Source organism: Pinus tabuliformis, chromosome Q, assembly GCF_031772625.1.
Source record: "Pinus tabuliformis cultivar Carrire ecotype Pingquan chromosome Q, CPIR1, whole genome shotgun sequence".
Taxonomy (NCBI): Eukaryota; Viridiplantae; Streptophyta; class Pinopsida; order Pinales; family Pinaceae; genus Pinus; species Pinus tabuliformis.
The window spans coordinates 784,280,076-784,296,410 of record NC_142296.1 but is presented as its reverse complement, the minus strand read 5'-3'; positions in this window follow the sequence as shown (position 1 = coordinate 784,296,410).

The following is a 16,335-nucleotide window of genomic DNA, read 5'->3' as shown; positions in this document are numbered from 1 at the left end:
TTGTAAAGAGGAAAGGAAAATAAATTTTCATTTCTTTCTAGTAATTAGAGTGTGCATAGAGATAGACATAATTGTGTGGAATAAAGGGAGAATTGTAGTCATCACCCTCCTAAAATCTAAACCCTCAGTCACCTAGGAAAGCTCTTAATCTATAGCCACCAAACTTCATACAATCATATTGACAGAGAGAGAAGATGACATGGGGTTTCAACAAAAGGGATCCCACCAGAACAACTAGAATACATTTTCATCCTCTTGTGGTAGAGATATTTAGAAGGCATCGATGGTTGGAATTCCTTGAGCTACTTAGAGGATATGATGATGATGTAGCTATGGAATTTGCAATGTCACTCATACCTCAATTTAGAGTCAGTGCCATTGTTGTAGTGAGAGGATTGCCAGTAACAATTACCCCTGAAAGCATTAGCAGAATCACTACATTTCCTCTATGTCTACAATGGAGAAAAGTGGATAAAGCTAGTAACACTTATGCCAAGAAGAAATATTTCTTGGAAGATGAGGAACCAATTGAGGACAAACATTGGATTAGAAGGGAGAGCATTCCATATCCTTGGGATGAAGTAAGCTATCACATCCTCAAGTGTATTTCTTTTGAGGGAAGGCTCAGTATAGTCTATGGTTACCAATTTAGACTGCTCCATGAGCTGAAATTTGGAGAAGAGTTACCTCCTCATAGAAGACTTAGTGTGCCCTGCTTCTTATTACAATCAATAATAGACATGAGCATCAAGGTACATGAAGGAAATCATCAACAACTGACACATTATGGATTAAACAAGCTCATACTAGAAGATGCCCTAAGCCAATTAAGAATCCCTATTATGTGGTCCACATTTGCAGAAAGGAACAGAGAATATCTAATTCAAGAAATTGAGTATGAACCAAATTCTATTCGTGAGGAAGAGGAAGAAGAACGAGAGGAAGAAGAGGAAGAAGAGCCTGAAGAAGAGGAAGAAGAACAAGAAGAAGAAGAGGAAGAAGAGCCTGAAGAAGAGGAACATGGAGAAGAAGAGAATGAGCCAGAGGAAGAAGAGGGGGTAGAGATAAATGAAATAGAGGAAGAGAAGGACAGTGGAGAAGAAACACAAAAGGATGAGACAAGCCCTCAAATACATAGCAAGGAAGAGGAGGAGTCCCAAAGAGTGTCTCTTGAACCCACAAAGAAGGAGGCAGTTGCTGCCTTGACTTTCCAAAGCACACCCATAATGTCCACAGGAAAAAGGTAGAGGTAGACTCCCCTATACGTCAAAACAAGGAGGAGCACTAGGATAAAACAAGGGAGACCTCAAACACTTACCAAGACTCCTATAATCATTGAAGACTCACCAAGAGGATAAGAAAAGTTAGTCTCCCCAGGAATAAGAGGTGAAGAGGGCACATCAGAACAGGCTTCCCCAAGGTCACCAATCACCTATGTTAGGAGGACTATCACGAGGTCAACCTCAACAAAGAAAATTAAAAAAAAATTGACCCCCTTTCAAAAAGGGAGAAGCCTCCTACAGGAAACACAGACAATCCTATAGGAAACTCTTTCAAAACTACATGAAACACAGAAAGAGGAGCAGGAAGGACAACATGGACAATGGAAAGGAAATGAAGCAGAAACACAAGTACAGGGGGAAGACAAATACTCTAAAGATAGTAAATGGAGCATCCCAAGGGCTACAAGAACCTATACCACAACCAAATCTCATCTCCTATTACAGATTCATTGAGGGAGGTAGATTAATACCACAAAAATTTGTCATCCCTCTATTATTCGAAATTGAAAGGGAGAGAGCAAGGACACATCGCTGGATGCAAATTTCCAAATCAAAGAGTGTAGAGGATGTGGGCCATATGGAAGAGAGGCTACTAGATATGGGTAGAGAGTTGAGTGAGATAAGAGACAGGGAAAGAGTGATGAAATCTCAACTGGAGGCTGAGAACACATGGTTGAGGAGGTGGGTACAAGAAAAGAGAGCCAATTGGCCACTATGGCAAGTCTCTCTATGGAGGCACTCTAGTGTAGAATGCCAGCAAAATCATATGCCTTGTACCTAAAATAACAATGGATGCAGTTTCACATAAAAACCCTAGCACAACAAGGGACTATGCCTTTCCAAGACTATAGGCAGTTCATTGAGCTTTATGACCAAAGCACCATAGAGGACAAGGCCAAGATATCTGAATTCTAATTACATAACTGGACCTTAACAGACTTGAATGTGTGGGACCCCAATCCAAAGTTGGGGGACTTACAACTGATGGACTTGGCATCATGGATGAGTCATGAGGAGGCCAGGGCTAAGGAAGCAAAAATATTGTTGGAAAGAGAAGAAACATAGCCCCTTTAAATCAATGAATAACAAATAAATTCCATGGTTGTCATTAGCACCCACAACCTCATTGTCAATGATCCCTAGCTTGCACTAAGATACCTAGCTACACAAGAGCAAAAAGTTGCTCATTGTGAGGAAACTTTGATATTGATAGGGGATGAAAGCCACCAAGCATGCCAAAGGAGAGGGGGCACCTTACCATACAACCTAAAGATTAGGGAGTATCCTTCTCCTAAAAGAATGAGGGATGCACTAGAGAGTACCCCACTGTATAAGAAGGCACTACAGAGACTCAAAATCAACTAGATTAGCTTGAAACTCAGTCCACCATTTCTCTTGGGTATGTTAGAAGGAAGAAAGGAAGAAAAAGAAAGAAATTAGTGGGAGGAAATAGAGAATCATGTAGGATTTTATCCGCAAGAGGAGGATACAACAACATAAGTCTCGAATGTCAGAGAAACCACTAGAGCAATGAAAGACATGGACATAGTTTGAGTTGCTCAGAGGATGAACAACACTTTTAGTTGGGGGTGATGATGAGACTCATCAATGGGTAAATTATATGGACCTTAATACCTCTATCCATCTTATTAAAATAAACTTTTCTCACATTTATTTACATTTTTGTTATATTTTTCTTAGTGAGAAGGGTAAAGATGAGATGTTACGTCATGTGGTCTAATGTGCATTAATTGCAGGATTTGGAGCAATTTTGGCTAATTAAAGTGCAGGAACTCAAAGTAGAGAAGAAAGAGGGATTTTAGGAGATTGGATCTCCATGCTTAGATCCTCACTCACTTAAATATTCCTCCACCAGATCTCATCAGCTCAGAGTCACAAGCATCTATGCCATTGAGGTCATTGACAGCTAAGCCAGTGATAGTTGAAGAATAGTTGATCTCGAGTTGGGAGCCAAGCCTCCCTAAATTTAAGGAAGTTGTTGGTAAATTCAGTGGTTGTTGGCTTGATGGGCCCTAACCCAGGTTCAACTTTAGGCAGCCAGGCAAATATTTACGCTACTAGCCCTTTCGGCATCAGTCTGCAAAGCATGGACCGAAGTCTCACCTAAAGCAATATGGGGGGACATAGGAACCATGTTTCCACACACTGAGATGGTTGTGATGTCGTTTTTCTACCTCAATACCTGCCTTCATGCATATCGATAAGGATTTTATGGATTATCGATGTATTTCCTCTTCTGTTTTCAGAACTTCCGCGAAGGTATCCAATTGTCCTTCGCGCAAAATTAAACAATGATTTAGGTACTTACGCGCCTCTGTGATTATGTTACTATCTTGTTCCCTAATTATCTTAGTGGTTAGCTAGCTTTGTCATGCAATTAAGATTACCCTCGTGTAAACATACATTATTACTTGCGTTCAAATAACAGACATAAATAGATACATTCATGCATCAATTTGATTATAATGTAAACCCAGAACTTAACATATCATAATCGCATGCAGTAATCAGAGATAGAAAACATAGTGATTCTAGAATACTTCTCTTTATTTATGATTCAAGTTCCAAGTACAGACTCTATCTGCCCTGTGCACATAGCTGCAGGGGTCTACACACTCACCTGCGGACTTCCACCCTAGGTCTTTGCGCACTCAGCCGTAGAGCCTCTTCCTACGCTAAGACTCTCACTCTTATCTCACCCAAAACTTCCCCATGACTCCCTACTTACTTTCCTCCTTTTTATACAATCCCATGGTCCACAGACCATTGGTAGATCTCAAAACCGACACAACTTATCTAAACCACGGGAGGAAAACCCTTTTAACTTTAGAAATCTTTCACGCTCTGTGACCACAAAATGCGGATACTTTACATTTATTTACACAAAATTTGGGCCTTCTGCCCCAAAACTTGGGTGTTTAACCCAAAATTGACCCCCAAGGGACCCGTTCCCAACAAGCCCCCAATGCAAACATGGTGACTCGCCCTCGAGTCACTCAGCTGGTGTGAAGATCTTATTGCCCAAACCTCATAGATCGACCTGAACAACTGCTACCTCTGTGGCACACTGTGTTGCTGTCTGCTTCAGCTCCTTAACCAATTGTTCTATCACTAGCTCTGTGCTAGCAGTCTGTAGTTTCTGCTGAGTCTCCTGGAGACTGGCCAACTTTCCTTTAATGGTAGTCATGATATCATAGGCCTCATCTAACCAAGGCTTCAAATGAGCCTTCAGCACAACTTCCATGTGCTGCGCTGCATCTACCTGTTCCTTTAGTGCCTTCGCCTGCTATAGGTTCGGTAGCCTTTTCGTGATGACAAAAATTCACGTTGTTGCCTTAACCTCGTCGTAGTGCTGCTACAGTTCATGCACTTCTGTCTCCAACCTCTATACATTGGGGTCCTCTTGCAGGCTGGTGAGGACCTAGAGCAACTGCTCGAAAAGTGTCATGCAATCTGTCACTGCACTTGCTACTACATTTGCCACAGCAGTCACGCACTTCTCCCTGACTTCTGGTGACGTCGAAGGTTGGACCTTCAACTACAACTCCGCGATCGTGAGATTCGGCTCTAGCTAAGCCTTGGCCAACTCTGTGCATGTGTCATGCACTCTCGCAACGAGTTTTCAAACCCTCACATCGACTGGCTTAGCCTCAGGGATGTCCTGTTCCTGGTGAGTCCGGCATGCTTCATCCACAACCTTGGTGAGGCATTGATTCTTATCTGTGAGGTTGGAAACAAGGTTGATGGCAGAGTCACGTTGTACAACCATTTGAGCATTGTTAACCTTTTGCTCGATGATCACTTGCAAAGCGTGGTGATCATGGGCCCAAAGCTCAACGATCACACCATCCTGCAAAAGGTAAAGCACTTCGCTAGGAAGTGCTATGAGATTAAGTCCCACACCCTTGAGGGTGTTGATAGTAGCTCTGTCAGCATCAGTTGCCATCGTCAATGCTCTATCTGTCAGCACTATGGCTTGGGGGTCCCGAGCACACAGCATCTCTGCAGCTTCTGAGGTACCAATGGCCACACTAGTGGGTCCTGCCTATCCTCCTGCCTCCTACACGGTAACGTGCTCTACTTTAGCCTTATCATCGGCCTCCTTTTTCCATTTTTCGACCAGTTTCTCCATCTTCAACTTTGCTTCTTCATTCTTCCGCTACGCAACGGTCTTGCTAGATCCCATATTCAAGTCCAAGGCAGTGTGATAGTCTATCGGACAGCTATCAAGGAGCGCTTTGATCACATCATCTATCACCAAGTAGGGTAATTCATGCCACTTCTACTCACAGCCCTTCCATGCCCTTATTGATACGTGGTGGAAATCAGCCTTGAATTCCGCGTACTCCTGCAATCTGTCAATGTTGGTAGACGAAAACTGCATCTTGCGGTTAATGGACATGTGCACATTCATCTCCATCAGGGTCCAAAAGATTTTGTTGTCCTTTACCCACTGAGGATCCTTGGTCACCCACAGCAAAGCATACTTTACAGGCTCTAGTAGGTCCAACACAACTGAAGAGAACTTACTATCTTCGAGTAGCTCCCATGCTACCAGCACTATGGACAACAAGATCCATGCATAGTGAAATGTCTTACTGAGATCCTGTGCCTCGCGATAGTTCACGAGGAACTCACCGTAGAGGTAACATGCCCAATTGAATTGAACACCTTCCGTGCATTGGTTCTCAAAAGCTACGACTAGTGCCAACACTTTGTCTGCGTGACACTTCCGCATAACCTTCCCTATCAAGAGTTGTGTGGCTACTTTGATCGCTGGGTCACAGATGCTTGAGATGGTGTAGTTGTATGGCTTCTTCACTAACTTGAACTTTTCCTTCATGGCCTTTGTGAGGACATGTTCGCCAGTCTTTCTGCCAAACACCATGGCTATATTTTCCCCTATGTATGGCAGTTGCGTGATCCTATGGACTAGTCTATCAATGATGGGTATTGGTTCCTCCAACCACAAACACCCATCGTAGACCAAGCATAGTAACTGATTGATTACCACCATTGTGATGGGTGCGTGGTTGTAATGTGGCACCCATAACAGGTTGAGCAGTCTTGCCTTATCCACGCCTCTCAGCCACTTCCACTATTACGCTAGTGGTTTTGTGGAAAATGCAGTGCATGAGTTGATCTGTTGCTTGGTGAGGAAACCGCTCTGTGTCTGCTAAATCCCAGTCTTATAATTTCAAAAGGGGAACATGCCCCAAGCGCGGTCCTTCAAACACAATCTGGTCCAGTAAGAGGGGTGTATGCAGGGTGACCTTACTCTCGTCAATGTCTTTTGGTGCCTTAGTCTTTCTCTTGTGCGGAGGAATGTCCTCAGGTAACTTCATGATGGGTTCAGACCCCACAATTTCGACATCTTCCATTTCCATCCCAACATCCTCATCATTCATTAGGATATCCTCAAACTCCTCTTCTTCTGGATCTAGGTTAATTGTCTTGCCCTTTTCTTGTGCAGTGGGCTTAACCTTCTGGGGGTGTTTCCTGGGAGATGCGCCCACCGGATATGATGGCGTGGCATGCTTGCCCTTCTTGATCTTGGGACCCTTCGTGGTCAGGGTAGGCTTTGGCCTAGGCATCCGTGGAGACTTTGGTACTTCCGCTAGTATTTTTGCAGGAGCTCCCTTCGGAGTAGCTCCTTCTGCTACCATAGCCACCTCTCGGACAACTCCCTCACTTGTCGTTGCTTCCGTGCTTATAACTTCAGTGGGCATAAAAATAATGATACATAATAACTCCTGATTCACCTCTGGCAATGTCTCAAACACAGAAATTTCTAGCAAAAGCTCGAAGGTTTCATGGTTCATGTGCACCTGAGAGTTCAACAACTCAATTCTCAAAATGGCAAGTGTTTCACTGGGCAACCACCTGTAATTTATAGGCAATTTCAAATTCAAATCCAATCATTCCCCCCAAAATCGATTCATTAATGCTAAATTGGCAGTAGATTTTCAGAGATCTGGTCCATATATTCTGACTTAAATTCCTCCACCCCACCCCCCACGCTCCATTTGGCCATTTTTTCATCGTCAAATCATGAATAGTGTCTTTAACAGTCACTTTCCATCTGCTTTGTGCATTTGATTCCTTGGTAGCGCACCCCACTGTGTGCTTTCGTGGGCATTGTGACATATCTTCATTCCATGCAGTTTCCCAATCACGCAGCTCTTCGACCTGAGAAGTGTAGTTTATAGTCCTACACCTCCTTTCAGCTGCCTGGAGTGCTAAGACTGTGTTTCCCTCATATAGTCACCTAGCTAGATCACCGATGTATGGATTCAATCGACTGCCATTCACCTTCCCTAGGAAGGGTTCCCCATTCAATTTGACCAACTAGACTGCTCCACCATCAGTAATCTCCTTGATGACATATGGTCATAGCCAATGCAACCTAAATTTCCTTGGAAATTTATCACATTTACTATCATATAACAAGACTAGATCATTTACCTTGAAGGTGCACAGTTTGATGTGCTGATCGTGCCATGGATTTTCGCGCTCCTTTTGAACTTGTTGATGAAATCCAGCTAGAAATCGGTCCTCCTCAAGCTCTGTTAGCGGCGCGAGCCTCTCTTCCAAGGCTTCAAAGTCCACCATTCCTGTGAGTGCCCTTATGCGTAGACTAGGTATAATGTATTCCATTTTCATCACAGCTTCTATGCCATACACAAGTCTGAAAGGTGTTTGCCTAGTCAACTTCTTGCAAGTCATTCTATAGGCCCATAGCACCACTGGTACATGCACATCCCAGTCACTTCTCTGAGCATTGCAAAACTTCATCAGTGTGTTCTCTAGTATCTTATTGAATGCTTCCACTGCCCCATTGGCCTGCGGGTGATAAGGCATGCTCTTCTGATGATAGACCTAAAATTATTCTATCAACGCACTGATTGTTTCATTAAGGAAGTGCGTACCATGATCGCTCATCAAGACCTTTGGATAGCCAAATCTTGTCAATATGTATTCAAAAAGAAACTTTGTTGTTGTTGCGCCTATACAATCCTTCACAGGTTGTGCCTCCGCCCACCTGGTCAAGTACTCAGTCATGGTGCTGATGTACCACACACCTGTCTTCTTCCCCAGAGGCTAAATTGGGCTCATAAAGTCAATCACCCATTTCTCAAATGGTTGTAACATCACCTGCAGCATCAAAGGTAGTTCATCCCTCCACGATGGCCTACCAGTCCTTTGACATGCGTCACAGGCCCTACAATATGCTTTCGCATCCTTATGCAGAGTTGGCCACCACAACCCAACACGCAGAACCTTCTGCGTTGTTTCTTTTCCTGCATAATTTCCTCCTACAGCTCCTCCATGAGCCTCCATGAGATTGTTGCTTCATTGAAAGTCGGGTACATAACGTTGCAATATTTCATCTGACCCCATTTTGTACAAGTGCCTTGCAATGATGGAGAAGTTTGTCGCACATACTACTAACTCATTCTTCTGCTGGCTTGTATACCCTTCTGGGGTAGTTCCCGTCATCAAGAAATGTATGATATTTTCAAAGTGATTGTTTGCAACACGCACTGCAAAGAGTTGTGCGTTAGGCAACCCTTCTTATAAATTAGTAGGTTCCTCTCTCATTTCAATGCGTGATAGATGATCAAGTCCCACATTCAGTCATCCTGGATTCACAATAACTTCAAAGTCATACTCCTTGAACAAAAATAGCCATCTGTAGATATTCCCCCCCCCCCAATGTAGGCTTATTGACCAGGTATTTCAACGCAGAATGATCTGTATACATCTTAAAATGTCCACCCAGCAAATAGTGCCTAAACTTTTGGAGTGCATATATCATGGCTAGTCCTTCCCGCTCTTTATTGGAATAGTTCTTCCCAGCCTTGGACAACTTCCTGCTCACGAATTCTATAGGATGGTCCAATTCCCCCTCACTTGCTTGTGTCAGCATGCCCCCCAGCACAATACATGAGGCATCCACGTGCACATGAAATTCCTTCTTCCATTCTAGGAAGTCTAGGATTGGCGCGGTGACCATTTTCTATTTTAGCACATCCAAGATCTTCTGGCATTCATCACTCCAACAGAACGTAACATCTTTTTTCAACAAATTATCCATGGGCACAGTGATATTGGCATAGCCCTTGATGAACTTCCTATAGTATCCGATATGTCCTAGAGTTGCACACAATTGTTTCACATTCCTTGGTGCCTCCAAGTTGATTATCACCGCGATCTTCACAGGGTCTACCATCAATCCCTGTCTGCATACCACATGACCCAACAGGATCCCGAAAGGGACACAAAATAGACACTTTTTTAGATTGAGTGTGATTTGATATCTCCAACATGTATCTAACATTAACCGCAAACTTGCCACATGACACTTTACCAATCCAAACATTGTCCAATCATCAAATTATACCTCTAGAAACTTATGAATGGAGTCTTTGAATGCCGCAATGACTATGCACGAAATGATTGTTGGCACATTCTTCAGTACAAAAGGCATTACGGTGTACTGAAAACATCCTCATTCAGTCACGAAGGTCATCTTGCTTCTATCTGTTTATGCTCGAATTTGGCCTCAGGCTGAAGAAGGCAAAATCCAAGGCAACATCAAACCACTTAGCCTCGTAGCTAGCCCTACGAGGACAGGAGAGGGCTCTCTCCGGGTCTATCTCGGCAAAAGGTCTTCAAAGGGCTGAGATGACCAATAAAGAACACTGATTTTAGGCTAGTAAATTGATAGGGAAAGTTTGATTTCAAATTTTTAGGGTTTTGTTGGAAAACTGAGCACGGCAATTTTGGGTGCGGGGATGAGACACAGTTTTTGCAGAGGTCTTTTTGGGGCAAGGTAGGAGATTGTCTTGATGCCTTTGAAGGAAGTGAATGGATAGGTATGACTGGTGAGGAGCTAAGGAGAGCAAGAAACCATCAGGAGTTCTCCTTAAACAGATGAAAACATAGATATTAAGCAAACTTAAAGGCAGAGCATAGAAACCATGAATTCTACCTTAACACTTCATTTACTTAATTTGCAGAAGAGAAGAGTAGGAAAATGATACACATAACAAACTTACAAGTACATGAGAGAAACACACCATCAACACAAATCACCACAGGAATCCCAAATAGTGCTGCAAAACCCTGGTCTTTCCTTTGCCAAAATTGCAGAGATACAAAGAGTAATACAGTCTAAGCTTATCCCTAAAGAGTCCAACCATGAAAATTACTAAGAAAATACATAATATAGGCAAGATAACAAATTCCCTTGCCTCTAGGGGTCGAGCTCATCATCCTAGGAGCTGTTTCAACCAATTCTAAACTGAGCACTACAATCTAGGCAATCAAAACAACTTGCCTCTATAAGTTAGGAAACCAATTCATTCATTAATTTTTTGCTATTTTATGAATGAATCTTCTAGAATAGGTAAAAAAGTGTCATGTCATCATGAAAATACATTAGTTACATCAAAGAGGGTGAAAAATCCCATGAAAAGTCAAAACTAGTCAAAAGTTGCGTTGTCCTGAGCTGTAGATGAAAAACTGGCAAATTTCCCTGATGCGTAGCGCGCCATTTCTCAACACGTAGCACGCCTTTGAGCCCACTTTCGGGGCACTTCCGGCATCCAAATGAGGCTTAAGTGGGCTTGTTGGAAAGGTCTGGATGTCTACTCTCCAGCCCAAGTGGAATTTCTCAATTTGGTGCCCATTTTCCCCTCCAAAAATGCAATCTCCCAAGACTGCTTCCTGTGTGTCCAAAAAGTGGCAGAAGGTCATTGTTTGCTTGTTTTTTGACCTTTTGGAGGCCCAAACCTCAATGAAATGTCTTGGCAGTGGCTGAGCAAGTGTAATTTGTCATGAAAAATCCAAAAATGCTGAGTTTTTGTGAAATGGACCTCCCCATCTTCAGGGTAGCGCGCGGCGCACTACGCGTTCAGGGAAAAAACCTATTTTTAGCAACAAAAAAAATTCAAAATTGACCAAAATTGCTCCAAATTTTCTGAATTTTGAGATGGGGGTGTATCATTGAGCACCATGCTCCTTCAAGGAGGCTTCAGCCAAAATCTGAAGTGGATCGGGCCTTTTTCTCCGTTTTAGTGCCTTGGCTAATCATCCTTTGAGTACCTTCATTTTCGCTTTGCACACATGCATGCGAGCCCAATAATGATTCTTCATGTGGTGGAGCATATCTTTGTCCCTGTTTGCCTTGGCTAGCAACTTCTCTAAATGAGTGTTCACCTGAATGAGCATAGACCCTTGCTCAATAGGTGTCAAATCACCGGGTCTCTTGCGAGCCAAGTTCCAGTCTTCTCGGATCCTCCGCAACTCATCAAGAGTGTGTTCATCCTCTAACTGTTTGTTGCGCTGCTCTAAGTAGTTGATTGTCCAATTTGCCATTTCCAACTTCTGCTGCAACAAGTGATTTTCAGCCTTTTGTTGCTTAATGATCTCCTTTAGCTCCGAGCTAGGAGAACTGATGCCAAAGTCAATAATGTCTATGTCCGGATCACCTGATGGCCCCTCATCAATCATGGGCTGCTTGCCTCTCTCCTGTACCTGTGCTGCTGTCGAAAGCGAGGCCCCTTCCACCTGATGTGGAGATAACACTCGTTGTTCTGACGAAGAAGGCGAGACCTCTTCCACCTGGTGTGGAGATAATACTCGTCGTGCAAATGCAAATAAGGCCCTGTGGCCTCTCTGATATGTAACACATGCTGGAGTGCTGACATGCTCGGGCTCTGGAATGTGAAACTGATGTGAAGGCCCTCCCTCATCATGGATAATCTCAGGGGGTGGCTGTGGCACCGTGAAGAAGTCGTGAGAGATGAAATCCTCCCAAGCAATACCCTGCTGTGCCAACTGATGCATCACTATGATCTCGATTAATGCATAATGATATATACTCTTGTGTTGCTGTGCGGGGTTCTTCCTTTGCACTAAGGGCACCATCCTCTCTATATTTCGGCACATGAAAAATGGAATGTTCATCATTCGTACCCGGGTGAAATGCATCAACAAACGGATATGGTACGAATATAAACGTGAAAATCTGCCCTCACAAGTGAAATAGCGCATAATGAGCCTCATCAAGGGTGCATACTCATCCCTTAGGAATCTGAAGGGAAAAACAGCAGTTAGGTGTCTCATACACCCGAGTTTGATATATGGTTGATAATGAAATCTGTCTAGCTGTTGGCGCTTGTTCCACTCCTCCCCAACATTTGGTATCCCGGTGGCTTGAGCAACAATTTCGGGTGATAGGGTGAAATCCACTCTTGCAAGGTTCACATGACCATTGTGTAAATGTAGGACAAACAAGCGGACTAGTTCTCTGTGATGTTGAATTTGCGAGATCTGCTCACAATATCCAAAGCATGATTGATACTGAAAACATGTCATTGCAAGTGGACAAGCTTGCAACTGAGCCAAAGAAGTGGGCTCCTCCCTGACATGCCGACCACCTTTACCACCCTTATGATGCCTCCTTGGCACTTCTATCTCCGGTGTCGAATCACTGTCATAACTCTGCTCATAATCTGATTCGGTTTCTGACATGATTTTGAAGGCAAGATGGCTGAAATGTATTGCTGACTTTGCACCCAATTAACTGTTGTTTGACTTTTTCAAATGCTGTCACCAAGGGGACATAAATACAAGGGGATTGTTAGGGAAAGGGGAACATGAGGGAATTAGGGACAATAAACATAAATAAGGAATTTAGGGAAGGCAACATGGGAAATCATAATATTGTGGGATTTTAAGGTGAAGTAGGGTTTGGGAATTTAGTAGGTTTTAGGGATTTTTGGAGAGGAAGATTATAAAACTTTATGGGAAAATTTGAAGGAGAATGTTGGTGAAGATGAGGGAAAAGAGGGATCAAAAATGGGCAACCTTAGACAACAAAATACTTTGAAACCCTAGCACAACTAAGTCTTTAAATTTTCCACAGCAATGTAGGATTTTAACTTCTCATTTTCATGGCATTTTTAATATATTAATTTCTCATTCATCTTGCAAAACCAAAACTAGCCATGGAGGAGAGGCCTACCTGAAATTTGCTTGAGAGAAAAGAGGATTTGGTAGCTTGTTGGCAGTTTATTGGGCGAAAAACCCAACGCGTAGCGCACCTTTCCCAACGCGTAGCACCCCTCTGGTGCGTAGCGCCTGAGTAAAAATGCACTGGAAAAGTCGCGCTGATGCGTAGCGCGCCCTGGGTGCGTAGCGCGCCCTGGGTGCGTAGCGCGCCTCAGCTGATGCGTAGCGCGCCCCTGAAGCTGCCCAATTTGCTCAATGACTCTTGAAATCACCTTTGCAAGGATTCACTTGGCTTGTGAGAGGTAAATGAGTTGCTAATGAAGAGTGATGTGCTTTTATAGGCTCCTTTTTTATTTTTATTTGCCCAAAACCCACTTTATAATGTTTGAGTGTTGACACTTTTTGAATTAATTGGCTCTAACTTCTGGTTTCCTTTTTTTGAAAAAAATTGGTTGAAATGATGATTTCTTCTAAAAATTTTTGCAGGGATGGCTTCTGAGATGCTTTGGCAAAGGAGACCAAGGCTGCGCTTCAACATTTGGAGAATTGTAAATTTTGACAATTTTTTACAAAAACGAGATAATGACCTTTGTTTTTCAAAGACAGAGTTTTGAAAACAAGGTGAAAATTTAGCTGTAAAATAATGCGAATTATTGAAATGATGTTTTATGAAGGACATCCCTCTGGCCTGCTAGTCCTTTATGACCTCTCAAGACAAAAATTGACTCAACCCTAGACCTAAGACCTCGAAATTTAAAACAATATGAATGACCCTTTGAAGATTTTATTTACTTAAACAAACCTGAACCAGCAGTGCCAAACAGGAGGGGAATAAAAGACACAAACTCCTTCAGCAGAGTTATGGCATGCCTAACGGAATGCAACATGATCACACTGATGGGACACCTAATCATGAAATGCAAAGAGATTTGATCTCTGGTGGAGGGCTACTAGACCGACTCTAACACTATCTTCAGGTGCGATTTTGATTTGATGGTACCTAGAGAACCCATTAATGAAAGAGTATGCTTCTTGGCCATCTACATTATCCAGGACCTTGTAAGTTAATGGGGTCGGGAAGGGATCATGTATGCAAGCATCATTCAGCTTCCGGAGATCCACGTATATCCTTATTTCTTCCTTTTGTTTCTTTTCTTCAACCATTATCGGGCTTACCCAATCGGATTCTTCCACTAGTTCAATAATTCCTGCCGCAAGCATCTTATCTAACTCAACGTGAACCCTTTCCTTGTACTTAGGATTTAGGCAGTAAGATCTTTGTTTTATAGGCTTCACGGCTGGTTTTAGGGTGATCTTCATGAAACCCAGGTCTCCTTTTATCACTTTTAAATCAGAAAACTTTGTGGGGAACAAATCCTAATATTCACGGAGGAGCTCAACGACCTTGTCTACTGTCGCATCATCCCAATAGTCCCCAATCTTTGCAAATTTTGGTTCCGCCTATGTGCCAATGTTGACCTTCCTAGTTTTCAGTGGCACAGTTATGTCAGGATCCTTTATCTGTGGACCTTCAATCTCATGGTGACCTTCAGTTTCTGAAATATTAATATTTCTAGGATCCTCGTCTTCTTCTTCAGCGATCACGTTATAGAATTTTCAATCCGTGACTTAGTTGGGTAGCCTAGTCAGGGCAGACCAGGTCCAAGGGATCTTGCAGTATCCTAAAGATCACGGCTTTCACCTCCTTTAGCGCCACATCAATACAGTTAAACCCATCCTCAACCTGAACATCATTATAAATCCTTGGCGCAAGATGTCCCACTCTTCAGTTCCATGGCGGAGCTTGGTTTCAAAGAACCAATTCATTGGTATGACACATAGGGTATGAAAAAACAGATGCACCCATTTAGGTTGGGGCTCCACTCCATAAGCCTTAGTCCATTTGGCTAGGTGATCACGCGGATCATCCCTTCCATCATACTTATCTTTCATCCACACTTCTTGCTGCCCCAAAACGTATTCTCATCATCCTCCTATAGTCACACCAATCACTGAAACTATCCTTGTGTGTACCCCACCATCTTGCGGGCGTAGCACACAACACCCAGTCCAAGGCCTGGAAGCGATGTTTCTCTGACACTTATCTTTCAAATGCATCCAAAAAAAATCACATCAGTTAGCCCATCATAATGAGGCAGATCCTTGACTTTGGATGACACACAATGCAATGACTTGGTCATCATATTACAACACAGCGTAGATACTTCATGCAGTCAGTTCTGCTAGTGCTCTAATTGTTCGTCTAAATCTGATGTGCAAGAGCTTTCGAGGTCCCATGAAATATAGCCATCCACTGTCAGATTCACCCAATCCTGGTCTCACACCGTTATCTTGTAAATCTGGTCTAGATCGTCATCACTTTCATAATCTTAGACTGGTTTTGTATAGCGTGGTCCCTCCGCGGGATCTAGCGGCACCACCACCCGGAGCGACTTCTTTTCAAATATCATCTTTCGCTTCTTCAGGTTGATTACCCCATTCATGTCAGTGGTCCAATTGATTCCAAGGAGCACATAGTAGGGATTTCTATCATCCACAATCTCTATTACTTCAAAATCTGCCAGTGCGCTTACGCCCTCAATGTCAACTATGACCCCTTACAACCTCCCCATTAGGATAATTTTCTATTGATTCGCCATTCTTAACTGTATCAGAGACCACTGGAGCATAGGTCTCCCCTTTCTTTACCAAGTCTGTTTTTGCAAAACATTCGCGTCAGACCCCCGATCCATGATAACTTGGTCTATCTCGTACTCCCCTATCTGTGCGGTGAGTCTCATTTCACGCCCGATCCTTTCCTTGTGCTTGCAAAGATTTCTGACCATGCACGGTTCACCAATAGCGCCATCCTTACCAGAACACCAATTGATCAGTTCCTACAGGCCCTTCACAGCCTTATTGTCACAGAGCAGCTTCATGCAGGTCTCCAAGAATGTGGTAATCATGGATGGGTCCATTTCTTCAGTTGGTTTCCCCTGACTTCCCGAGG